The sequence below is a fragment of the Lissotriton helveticus genome, chromosome 7 (assembly GCF_964261635.1).
Source record: "Lissotriton helveticus chromosome 7, aLisHel1.1, whole genome shotgun sequence".
Classification (NCBI taxonomy): domain Eukaryota; kingdom Metazoa; phylum Chordata; class Amphibia; order Caudata; family Salamandridae; genus Lissotriton; species Lissotriton helveticus.
This window is the reverse complement of record NC_136068.1, coordinates 980,736,846-980,750,942: the sequence shown is the minus strand read 5'-3', so window position 1 is coordinate 980,750,942 and position 14,097 is coordinate 980,736,846. Positions and strand designations below refer to the sequence as shown.

General features: G+C 44.8%; 1 protein-coding gene across 1 annotated transcript in view; it reads left to right on the top strand.

The window, feature by feature from the left end:
• The window catches only part of NDST1 (N-deacetylase and N-sulfotransferase 1), a 379,742-nt gene that overhangs the window by 321,211 nt on the left and 44,434 nt on the right, over positions 1–14,097 (top strand). The window lies entirely within an intron of this gene.

Here is a 14,097-nt window from a genome sequence, read left to right as displayed (position 1 = left end):
CCCGGGCACCGACTCACACGAAGTGTGTAACCTGTGTTTGTCCCCTGAACACTGAGAACAGGACTACAACGCGTGCCAGCCTTTCCGCTCCAAAAAGGCACTTTGCAACCTTGGTCGACGTCACGACATGCAGAGCCAGCACACAAGCTCCATTCCGGACAACAATTGAACGAAGAGGCCCGCAATGCCATGGGAACTGAAGAGGAGCAGGAGCCGATCACCATCCCATGGCTCGACTCAGACCAAGAGGACGACATCCCACATGGACTTCTTACCGTGAGTACAGCTCCCCCCTCGTCCAAAGACCCAACACCACAAAAGGTGGTTCCGGTTCAACCCGTGCCCTCGGGCTCTGGTTGGCACAGAGATCTGCACTGAAGCCTACCGAAAAGCCTTCTGCCTCCGAGAAGACTCCCTCCAAATCAAGTTCAGAGCCGAGACCTTCAAGGTCAAAACACAAGTCTGGCACCGACCCCACCCATTCAGCACCGAAACACACTTTGGATCCAAAAACGTCAGCATCCAAGACTTATGCACCGAAATCTTCGGCGCCAAAACAGTCAGATTTGCCTAAATCACCAAAAAGACAGTTTTGACGCTCCGATCGACAAACCAGATCCGAAACAAAAAACACTGTATATTCATCCTCAAACTGGACATATCTCTACTAAAGTGTCATAAAAAAGAAGGACTGGTACAGAGGAAGAATGCCACATTCCTTTAATGAAAATAATGATTGTAACTAACCCTTCCCCTCCTCGCCTCCTTCACCTCAGTTTCAGCCTATTTTACCTGAACATTCACCACCACATACACCTGACAACCAGGTTGATGGGGATGATAATGGGGATGGGTATGGTAATCAACCAATGCAAGACCCATGGGATGATCACAATACCAATTTGCCCACGGGCAATGATCCTGATTTATATCCTAACAAGCCCTCTCCACCAGGTGACAGTATAGGCTACATTGATTTACTGGGTAGAGCTGCCAACTACCATGGAGTGCAACTACATAAGGAATCCCTAGAACCACACAGAGGTCATCACATACACTACCTATGCTCAAAGGGCTGATCAGGCATGCAGATTACATTTTTAACAACCCGGTCAGAGCTTGTATTCTTAGCCCCAGAGTAGACAAAAAATACAAGCCAGCACCATCGGATCCAGTATATGTTAAAGGTCAGTTGCCATTAAACTCCCTGGTTGTGTCCAATACAAGGAAAAGGGCCAACTCCCAGACAACAGGAGATGCTCCACCCCCGGATAAGGAATCTAAACTTATGGTAACAAAGGCAGGGGTTCAAACACACGGACCTCCCCCTCTAGTATAAAGCAGTGACTTGCCTCCACTTCCCCCCGACCACCTAACACCTGTCGGGGGAAGACTGTCAGATTTCGTACCAATATGGCAGTCAATAACAGACAATTGGGTACTACAAATTATCCGTTCTGGGTACTGCCTGGAATTCAACACTCCTCCATACATTCCATCAACGTCACACAGACTTTCACCAGATCACCTACACCTCCTCAATCAAGAGGTCCAGTCTCTACCTCTAAAAGGAGCTATAGAACCTGTACCACCGCAATATCAAAGGACGGGTGTATGCTCTTTTTACTTCCTAATACCCAAAAAAGATGGTTCTCTCAGACCAATATTAGATCTCCGAGAACTCAATCTTTTTATTTTTAGATCATTTCCACATGGTAACACTTCAACAAGTATTTCCTCTGCTGAAGAAAGGTGACTTTCTGTCTACTCTAGGTTTAAGACACCTATTTTCATATTCCAATCCACCCTGCTAATCGTAAATTCCTCAGGTTTGTGGTAGCGGGTCAACACTTACAGTTCAAGGTACTCCCATTCGGATTCACCACAGCACCAAGAGTCTTCACAAAATGTCTGGCGGTTGTAGCTTCTCACCTAAGAAGACGAAGCATCCATGTCCTCCCATACTTGGTCGACTGGCTCATCAAAGCCAGCACTTACCAGCAATGTCTTCAGCACACTTTCAGAACGATTCAGTTACTACATCAACTAGGATTCACAATCGATTTGACGAATCACATCTCCAACCAGCCAATGCTCAGGACAACCTTGGAGCCACAATAGATACTCAAAAGGCTCTTGCCTTCCCCAGCGCAGCCAGAATTAGAAATATTCAGGCTTTAATTCTCCAGTTTCAACCCAATCATTGAATTCCAGCTCGAGTTTCTATGCAACTGCTAGGAATGATGGCATTGTGCATCTCAATCGTCCCCCATGCCAGGCTGCACATGCGTCTGAGGGAAATTGTCTTCTTTCTGCATGGTTGCCCCCACTGTTTGCTGAATTGCTGATGTACTTTGACTGAGTATGCCCTGGGCTCCTGCTAAGACTACAAAAATAGAAAGGGGTTCTGCCCAAATCACCCTCCCATACCTGGGCAAGGTACATCCAAGGATGAAAAAGTAGAGAAAAAGGTACTAAGGGATCAATCAAGAATTTATTTTCAAACAAGAAATAATCAATTATCCTGTTGGTATACTTATTTATGAGTAATCACATTAAAAAATTCATATAAACATATATACTAGTCATCAAAAAGAGTGGCGCATGAAAACAAACACATATGGAAAGATATATATATACACACACTCACTCACTCACTCTCACTGTCTCTCTGTCTCTCTCTCCAGAATATTTATTGCAACCCTTTCACCCCTAACAGACGCGTTTCGCTTAGAACAAGCAAGAAAAAATATATATATATCTATCACTGAAAAAACCATAGGATTCACACCAGTTATAGTTAGCTGGAAATTTTACTCGCATTAAACCATTGAAATTCCCACGTTATAGTTAGTTGGACTCACTATAACTTGCACGTCTGCAATGCACTGCTGATGACGTCACATATTACATCACTCATGACAGTGTTTTTAAAAAAAAATTGATTGGTTAACTGGCTTATTAAGTGTATATTAGTGAATACATATATTAGCGAGTAATGTTTAAATATATGCATGAGTGATGTAATATGTGACGTCAGCAGCAGTGCATTGCAGACGTGCAAGTTATAGTGAGTCCAACTAACTATAACGTGGGAATTTCAATGGTTTAATGCGAGTAAAATTTCCAGCTAACTATAACTGGTGTGAAACCTATGGTTTTTTCAGTGAATATATATATATATAACATTTCTATGGCAAAATGAAACCCCTCATTTTGTTCCTTTTCAAATTAAATGTATTAAGTGTTACCACTTTATTCCAATCAAGATGACTTCAGGTGTGCCATACTTTTGTCATAAGTAAGACTGTTAGCGTTCTAGTTGTTCTTTAGAACACTCTGGGACATTCTGTCATTGGGCTATAGTTGGGCTACATCTGGCTGATATTTGGGCTACATTTGGGCTCTTTTGTCTTTGGTGGCCATCTTGGGAGACTGCATATCAGAATTGTTTTAATGAATAAAAGAGGATTTGAGAAGTCACTCAAAATGTGCCCTAATTTTTCTTTCTTCAGCACTAATCATAATTTCTATGGCAAAATGAACCCCCTCGTTTTGTTCCTTTGCAAATTAAATGTTGTAAGTGTTAACACTTTATTCCAATCAAGATGACTTCAGGTGTGCCATACTTTTGTCATAAGTAAGACTGTTAGCGCTCTAGTTGTTCTTTAGAACACTCTGGGACATTCTGTCATTGGGCTATAGTTGGGCTACATCTGGCTGATATTTGGGCTACATTTGTTTTTTTTTGTCTCTGGTGGCCATTTTTGGGCTACATTGGGCTACATTTGGGCTCTAACATATACCAATGTATATTTTTTCAAAGTTAATTTTCGTAAAAACCACTGGAGCATATATCTTGAGACATAGCAAAGGCACATCGGGGTACCAGTCCCTACAATTTTGCCAAGTTTGGTGGAAATCCATTCAGCCGTTCGGGCTAAAAGTGAGTCCAACCGCCCTATGGAAATTAACTTGGGGAAAACACGTTTTGGGACCCCCCTTTTATCTCGGCCTCCGCTTGACGGATCCCCCCGAAACTTTCAGGGAAGGAGCGCAGCGAGTCAAAGTTAAGGAAAATTACAGGCAGATCCCTCATTCAGCGCCAAAGTTATTCCCAATAGAATGTTGCGGATTTCCTATGGAAAACGATCCTAACTATAACTACCTACTGGCGACCGCCAGTAGGTAATATATATATATATATATATACACAAAAACACTACAGTCTATACAAAATATCCAAAACACATAAACTGTACAATACAAATGCTATAATCTATCTATATATACACGTACCCTAAGAAAATGTACCAAACTTCACACAGTATTCACTTCTAACTCCGAGTGATATACAACCCAAAGGAAGGAAGTCCCAATAAAGTGCGTCAGAGCTATTACTTCTCTGTACAGGTGTTGTATAGGGCACAAGAGAAACAAAGTTGCAAGTTAATGGGGACTCCTTAAGAACAAGGTGTCGACGCGGTCGCGTTTCAGCCAGATGTCTTTAAGGCTTCATCAGGACATGGGTACTAGGAAGGTAAGACAAACATTATACTACACAGATTACACATGCCAATTCTAATTCTCACCCGTCAGTGATAATGCAGTGCCAAAAGGTGCCCGAGAAGCAACCTAGACAAAAACGTGCACAAAGATAGCAGAAGTGCCTCAAGAGTAACCTTACATCCCAAAATATTAAAACAACCAGAACCAGCACCACAAAAAACAACCAAGCGTTGGTGGGCCACAAACCATAAAAACACCTAGCTCAAACCCAGGTAAATCAACCAAGATTAAAAAGAGTAAAGCTGGAAAAAGAAATACCTTTTGCATACGGTTATTTCAGCACAAGTTGTGGGGGGTGCAACCCGTCCCACACAGGACTCGGACAAAATAAATTCCACTTAAAAAATGTCCGTATCTCTAGGGGAAGTACGCACCAAAACAGCTACAGTAAGGCCATATATCCTTAAACATAACCATGCCACCAGAGTATACTGCGAGTGGAAGAATAAGGACAAGCAAACATATCACGTACCACAAATGAGAGAATGATAACGCCCATAGGTGACGTCCAATCGTAAGGTCTACCACAGTGTTCCAGAAGGGTAGGTTAGATTATGTATCGTGCCTACTCCAGATATAAAACACACAACAAAAATAATAAAAAACAAGAAAAAACATAAGGCGCATGTTAATACCACTGGCTCATAACACAACAGACTCAAATCATAATCAGGCAAGACCCCACAAAGGGAACCTGAAAGGAGGGGGGGGGGAGGAGCATGGGGAGTTCAATAAAGGTCAAGGCAATAGAGACTGACCCTAGCGCATAACCAGATACGGGCAGCGCTACATCTTGTATAGCCCTCACAAGAGATTAATACTAAAATATATTCCAGCAACATGAATCTTGCAACATAGTAAGCCGCACAGTAGAATGCATAAATGAAAAAGAAAAAGGAAAGAACAAAATGTTCACAGAAAGAGGAAGAAACAATACACTCAACAACGGGATCATTACATAACCACACATACCTCATGTAGGGCTCACACCACACATCTGGAGGATAGAGGCGCTACAAGGACTGTAACCCTCAAAAAGAGAAGACTGAAACGGGAAAAATAAAAACCCAGAGCAAGGAAAAGCTAAAAAGCACCAACAACGGTCTCCAAAAGCCCTCTAGCGAGACAAGTCCCGTTAGAAAATACAGCATACCCCCAGAGGCATTTCCAACTCAACTAACTTACCAGGGCTACACACACATCTGAAAATGAATAGCGCTACCAGGGTACATACCTCAATCGAGGTCAAAAAGCGCCAAACGTGGTCTCGGGGCAATTAAAGCAGCCACTGCACGGGTCCGTCCAGTTGAACGAGGAAGCTGCGAGAAAGCAGAGTAATAAGGACGCAATGACCTCTCACGGCGCACGTAAAAAGCAGAACACAAACAAAGGACTCACTGACCCCGGAAAGCAAGTACAGGGCTCAGTATCCCAACCAGTAAAAATCAACGACGGGTAGGATCTCTAGACCACAGGTACTGAGTCTTGCAACGAGTAATTAAAGTATCAAGGCAACCAAAGTGCACCAAAAATAGTAATACTGATATCTCGTCCTGCGTCGGGGGACCCACATAAACCATGCAAATTCAAAAACTTTCCACCTACAGGGAAAGCACGCGGCCAATAAGAAAAAAAATTAAGACGCCATAAATTTAAATGAAAGATAAATATCAAAAGGTTTAAGGAGAAACCAAAAAACAAGAAAAAATATAATAAACCCAATAATCTATACCAGTGTGTGAAGGACAACAAAGAAATAACAACATTAGTGTGAAAGTTCCTACAAACACCAGTACCAAACAGAAAAAATTCTAACAGAGGAAAAAAACACAGGGTGAGCAAAGGAATAGAGTAAAGAAGGCACTGCATATTCCCATTTAGGTTCACATTCTATCTAGTACTGACTACAAAAACAGATTCATTATAATGCAATAAACCATACAATTTTTTTTTACATACAATATATAAAAGAACATTACATTTGGAAATACATCAGTTGGGTGTCACAGAAGACAGAAACAGGAAGATGTACAAAATTAAAGAGAAGCTCATCAAGAATCAATACCACAAGTACATAGGACTCAAATCAAAGCCCACAGCTCATCACGATTATTCAAACCATTAGTGGTGGTGTGGTATCTTTCGATCAACCTTGCTTCTGTACGGTTCAGTTTAGTTTCTAGATCTCCACGATTTTTTGCCGTAACAACCACTAATACGGCCCACATCAGGTCTTCCTCACTGTGCCTTGCGTCAATATAATGTTGCACTAACGGAGCCCCGATGTTCCTGCACCTTATCCGGGATTTGTGTTGGCCAATCCGCATTTTGACTGACTGTGTTGTCTGTCCTTTGTAGGCTAGATTGCATGGACAGACCACAACATAAACAACATTTTTTGTATTGCAGTTTGAGAACGCGCGCATCATGTGGGTTTGGTTATTGATGGACATACTTTTCAGATCTTTGGAGTTAGTACACACCGCACAGTTCATGCAGCGGTAGTGTCCAATCACAGCTGGCAAACCCACTAAACTTCTAGTATCTTTTTTAGTGTGTGGTTCTCTATTTTTACCAGATGTTGTTTAATGTTCTTTCCTTTGCGGAAGGCGAAAAGGGGTTTTGGAAACTTGAGATGTTCAATTAATCTCCAGTTCTTTAGAATTATTTGCTTAACCTTATTTGCCTTCGGGTTAAAGGTAAGAACACAGGTCATCAACGCACTTTCATTTTTCTCTTTGGGTGTCAAAAGTGTTTCCCTGGGTGTGTACCAGGCTCTTTTAAGGGCAGCTTTGGCCTGCTTCCTCGGGTAACCCCTAGTGCACAGTCTGTTCAATAGAATTTCCTCGTTTTCGATGTAATCTCACTTATCCGAGCAATTGCGTCGAATTCGCAAAAACTGCCCATAAGGCAAGTTCTCCTTAAGCTTCCTGGGGTGCCCTGCTAATCAGGTACCCAGGGCCTATGTTCTTTCCCTAAAACTGCATTGAAGCCTAAACCCAATTGTCATCTCTGGCCACAGGTCAGCCCCTGGTAAATTGTACCACAGGCACCCACGGCACTGTGACCAGAGAAGGCCTCTATGGGCTGCAGCACTTGTGCCACCCTTATAGGTCCTGTACCACTACACTCACACACTGCCTTTGCAGGCTGCGTGTTTTGGTGCAGAACAAAGTGAAGAGTTGGCATGGCACACATCTCTGTGTGCCGTGCCTACAACCCACTGACCTGGCATAGGTCAGTCACCCTTATAGCTGGGTGCACTATAACAGTGGTGAGGGTCCAGGTGCATGCACCCTTTACCCCTACAGTGTCTAAGTCAATTCTTAGACATTGTAAGTGCAGTGCTGCCATTAAGAGTATATGGTGCTGGGAGTTTGTCATTAGGAACTCCACAGCACAGTAATGGCTTCACAGAAAACTGAGAAGTTTGGTATCCAACTTCTCAGCACATTAAACCCACACTGATGCCAGTGTGGGATTTAATGCAAAATCCACACAGAGGGCATTTTAGAGATGCCCCTGAAAAGTAACCTACCACTAGTGTCCAGGCTGAGTGGCTGCTTTCAGCTGCCACCACCAGACATGTTTCTGGACCCCTGGGTCGAGAGCCTGCTGCTCTCTGGGGCCTGAACCAATGCACATCCTGGGACGAGGTGCCAAGCCTCCCCCCCCAGGATGGGCAGGGTTCACGAAGGAGAAGCTTCAAAGGCTTGCCGCCTTTGTGAGCTTCCCCAGGCCACTTGCTGCTTTCAGCAACGGGTCCCCATGACCCCCACTTTAGGTGGGAGAACCGGTGGGAAAAACAAGCGAGGAAGAAAGGTGTGTTCACCTCTGCCAATTCCACCCCTCAGGTGAGGGAGGCGAGGTAAAGCACAACTCTCAGTCCTCGCCATCTTGAAGATGGGGGTGCTCAGCCAACCAGTGACAGGCTCATGCCCCCCTCTCATTGGAGGGTGGCATACTAGTGGGTGTACCCACCCAAGGGAAGTGACCCATTGCTCCCTGCCTTTTACCCCTGAACCTTGCTTCCTCAGACAAGAACCTGCAACAAGAAAAGAAGGAACAAACAGCCATGCAGAAGTTAAGAGGAAGACGCCCACTGATTTGGCCCCATTCGTACCTACCGGTCTCCACCTCGAACCTGCTCCTGCGAAATCCCGGTGCATCCTGCAGCTAGCATCCTTAAACCCAGGAGGACCTCCCTGTTTTCAAGCACATAGACTTTGTCTCCGTGAGCACCGGATTTGTTCACCTGCAACCTCTGACTCCGGCCGGACACCACGAATCCGCCCCACTCTGCACCCGCTATCTTCGGCCCGAGCTCGAGTGGGAGGTCACCCCGGCGATCCTGACCCGAGATCCGACCCCAAAAGTCACCCCTGCACCCGACGCCCCACTGCCTTGTGTGCCCAAACCGACGGTGCCTAACAAACCCCTAACTTCCCAACTTACCTCTCGACGTGGTGGTCGCACCCAGAAGATCTTTCGTCTTCCTGCCTGCAGTGCGTTAGCATAGAGGCGGTTCTCCATTGAAAACAGGGCATCCGAGGTCAAAACAGCACCCTGCACCCGGACTTCCTAGAGCCGCTGAGGGGTGCATCTTTGTTGCTACTTTGTTTCCCCATTTGCTCTGAGCTATATTCAGGAGCTTTGCTCCCACAGCCAAGTGGCCTGCTAGTCAGCAGCCACCAACCGGAGGCCCCCTATCCCCCTTTGGATAACATTGGGCCTCAGCACTCTAGTGCCGCTGAGGGTGTAACAAGAGTGCATCCTTGACCCTGGGGGACCCCTGAGCCTACCCCCACAACCTCAACTCCCACTACCAAATACTTACCTCAAAACCGATAACACTATTTTCCTCCACAGGATAACATTGACTGTTTTTCTCTATAAAATTTCAAAGTGTGGAGTTTGAGAAACTAAAGAAATTCTTTAAAATTGCATAAACTAACAAAAACGATTTTACTTACCTGTTTTCAGCAAATGTCCCACATTAGTACCTATGTATACTACTCTGTGTAAGCCTAGTAATCTCAAAAGTTACTTACCTGCTATTTTACTGAAAAACCTATTCATGTCTATGTACTGCATTTACTAAGTATTGCATTTCTCTGCATCCAAACTGTAAATCAAATCAAAGAGAATATACAATTATCATTCAAACTGTATTTTAATTGCATTACTACTGTAAAGTACTTATTGCTTACCTGTGCCAGGCTTGCTTGGTTCTAGAAAATAAAATAAGTAAAAGAATATTTTTATACAAAAACAATTGGTCTGAAGTTCAGTCTGAGTGTGTGAATTCATTTGCTGACTGAGTTTGTACAACAAATGCTTAACACTGTCCCCTGCTACTGCCTTACTGCTCGACCACACTACCACAAATAGAGAGTAAGGTTCTATCTAACTTTACTTCTGCCTACCTTTGGGGTTCCATTGGACTCTGTACACACTATACCTCACTTTGGTATAGTATGTACAGAGGCAGCTTCCTACAGTGTCCACTTCAAGAATGTCTAGCCAGTCAGTGGAACCAATCACAAGCTCTATTGACCGATCTAGTGTTGGTAAGCGTCTGTACTCCTCGCTCTCTGCAGTGTTGGAACACACAACATTTGTCAAAAGGACGGCTGTTCATAGACCCGGTTCCACAGATAGTACTGACAGTGAACGCGTCCTCACTGGCTGGGGAGCTCACCTACAACACAACACAGTGCAAGGCCTTTGGAGTCAACAGCAGAAGATGCTCCACATCAGTTATCTAGAACTGCTTGCAATCTTTCTAGCCCTCAAAGCGTTTCAGACTCACCAGGAGGGCAAAGCTGTCTTGGTTCGTACAGACCACATTACAGCTATGTATTACATACAAAAACAAAGGGGGGGCACACTCTCTCCAACTGTCCCACTTAGCCCAAGACATCTGGAGGTGGGCCATTCACCACAAACTTTATCTCCTTGTGGTACACCTCCCAGGAGTGAACAACCAGATTGCAGATCCCCCCAGCAGGCAGAGGCAGCAAATACATGAATGGGAACTCTGGTTCTCCTTCCATACTTTCAAAGTTGGGGAGTACCTCACATAGACCTGTTCGCCACATACCAAAACGCAAAGTACCGAAGCTTCGCCTCCAGGTATCTGCAATCCAAGGGCAATGCACTATGGATGAACTGGTCAGGGATATTTGCCTATGCTTTTCCGCCTCTCCCACTCATTCCATGAGTAGTTCACAAGCTTGGGCAAATGTCTCTCACACTAATCCTAGTAGCTCCCAAATGGGCACGTCAACCTGGTTCATAACCCTGTTGGAGCTATCTCTGGTTCCGCATCAAAAGCTGCATTTAACCTCCAGTCTCCTCACACAGCCATGGATAAATCAGACACCCAGATCCCAAAGAGCTGAACCTGGTGATCTGGTTCCTGAAATCTTAGAGTTTGGTTACTTAAACCTTCCACCTGAAAGTATGAATATCATTAAGGAAGCTAGAAGACCTACTACAAGGGCCTTCTATGCAGCTAAGTGAGAAAGATTTCTTATCTACTGTGGTCACAATCATACCAACCCTCTTGATGCTTCCATACATAACATCATATGCTATTTGTTACACTTGCAACAATCAGCGTTGGCGTATACCTCTATTAGACTAAATCTAGCAGCAACCGCTGCTTAGCTCCAAAATAGACAGCATTTGTCGTTGTTTAGAGTACCTGTGATTAAAGCTTTCATGGAAGGACTAAAAGGAGTCATACACCAAAACTTCCCCCAGCTCCACTGTAGAATCTTAATATAGTCCTTACAAGGTTAATGGGCCCACCTTTTGAGCCCATGCACAAATGTGAACTACAGTTCCTTTCTTGGAAAACAGCTTTCCTCATTTCAATCACATTAAGGAGAGTGAGTGAATTACAAGCATTAACCATACAAGAACCAGTTTTACAACTACACAAAGACAAAGTGGTTCTTCGTACTAGTCCTAAATTTTATCTAAGGTCGTATCTGCATTTCACATAAATCAGTCGGTAGAATTACACGTATTCTTTTCTCAACCTGATTCAGTTTCAGAAAGAGCTCTACACACCGTAGATGTTAGAAGAGCACTCTTGTACTACACTGAAAGGACAAAATCTTTTCTTTAAACAAAACAACCTTTTATTGCTTTTGAGCCACCACACAAAGACAATCCTATCTCAAAATCAGGTATTGCAAGGTGGATTGTTAAATGCATCCAAACCTGCTATGCGAAAGCAAAAATAGCTCTAACTGTACCCCCTAGGGCACATTCCACTCGTAAGCTAGGGGCCACTATGGCTTTTCTAGGAAACATTCCTATTGTTTATTTGCATAGCTGCAACATGGTCTACACCGCACACATTCACTAAACATTATTGTGTAGATGTGTCAGCGAGACAACAAGCCAATGTGGGTCAAGCAGAACTTAACACTATTTCAGACAGCTCCAACAGCTACAGGTTAGCCACCTCTGTGGGAGGATACTGCTATGTAATCTATGCACAGCATGTGATCTACAGCTCACATGCCTCGAACGGATAATATCTTACCCAGTAAGCATCTGTTCTTGGCATGTAGAGCTGTAGAGCCACATGCGCCCACCCGCCTCCCCGAATACCTGTTGCTGCTGCAGCTCTCTATTTAATTTACATACGCATGGACATCTCTATTCTTTACTACTACTCCATTCTCACCCTCTGCTGCAAACAATCATCTAACAATGGAGTCAATGCCCCTGCGTACCATCATCGAAAGGAAGAGTCACCTACCTTGTGACTGGAAAGACTCCTTCGAAGAAAAACAAGTGCAAACATCTGGATGCAACACTAGATGGCGAGCTATGCACAGCATTTGGCTGTACAGCTCTACATGCCAAGAACAGATGCTTACTGGGTAAATTACATTATCCTTTTGTGGGTGATGGGGGTGAACACGAAGATATGCCGAAGTCACAAAATTTCATGAGATCACCGATGGGCCCAGAGCCTAAACCCTCTGACAAAAAATCACACAGGGCGACCTCGGTGTCGAAGAAAACATCGACTGATGGTCAGCCATGAGCGAAGGAGGCCTACGAATCCCGACAACGGGATACGCCTTCAGGCCCCTAGAACTTGACCAGAACTGTTCGTATGGTTGGTACCAAACCTCTCACCAAACCTCCCAAACAACTGTGTGTCGAGGCAAAGCACTGCCTCAAGAAGGTTAGGTGTCCTGCCCTTCTACAAAGACTCAGTCTTCTGGGCCTCCACTGACTTTGGACTCTGGTCGGTACTGACCTAGGGCTTTGGAGCTGACCACTGTCCTACTCACGGGTGCCGACCTCTATTGGCTGTCTTGAATGAAAATACTATCCTATATCCCCCTTGAAGCCGAGGACTCCTTCAATGCCGGCTTTCAATCGGCCACCCGCGCCAAAGACACCATCAACCTCAAACACTCTCTGTGCCAAAGACTCCTTGCATGGCAGGCTCTGAGAAATGTAAACAACCAATCTTCCAACCTCACCAGGAGAAGCTGGATGCAAGACAGAGGCGTCTCTTTATCCTCAGAATGGGAAGATCTCCACAAACCTGCCACCCAGGCCTACAGAGACTTTGCCCTGGAGGAGTTAATTGACTTTTGAGGGAGAGCTGGTTTTGGACCTACCTCCCTCTCCCCCACTCAAGTCTTAAACACAAGAGCCCTCCCATTTGCACCTCCTTTGGCCACCGCCTCTATGACTGCTCTGTACATCACCACCTCTTTACACACCAGTGTTCCCCTCAGTCCTCTGACCGGGAAGGGAGACCTTAACAACCTACCGCCCATATGATGCACCATTCGATCTGGTGCAGACTGATGACCCATGGGACTACTATGATGTTAATCCCCAGGAGGTACTGGCCTGGATCACTACCCAGTTAGGCAAAACCTCTCGACAATGCCATGCTGTTATGATATGATGTAGAGTGTGGCTGCATTTCCACAAGTTGGACATGCATGCCCTCTACGAGGATGAGGATTTTTGGTGGAAACACTATCCAAATCCCTATGAACAGTTCAGTTCCTCCCCATGTTGAAGGGTATATTGAAATCCACCACAGACCCCTTCAAAGAACCTGTTAAGGTGATGGTGGTAAATCCCCAGATGAAGAAAAAATATAAACCCTCCCCATTGACCTTCTTTACATGAAGTCCCTCCTGACTCTTGTGGTCCATACCCTGCACAAGCACACCAATGCTCAGGCCACGGGTGATGCTTCTCTGCTCCACAGGGAGAGCAAAAAGCTAGCCACCTCTGGGAAATGGGTAGTGGTAGGGGATCCCACCCAATGAAGGATTGCCAACTACATTGGCTTACTATCCCAATGTGATAGAGCACATTGGTACTTAATGCATGAGCCCAAGCACCTTCCAGATGAGTATAAAAAAAAGGGGGGGGGGGGGTTGCTGGCAGAAGGAAACTTATCCCCAGCTCCCCCATCTGCTGCGCCTTAGACGTGCCTGGCACTGTGTCACGAGGGGTTAATACTAT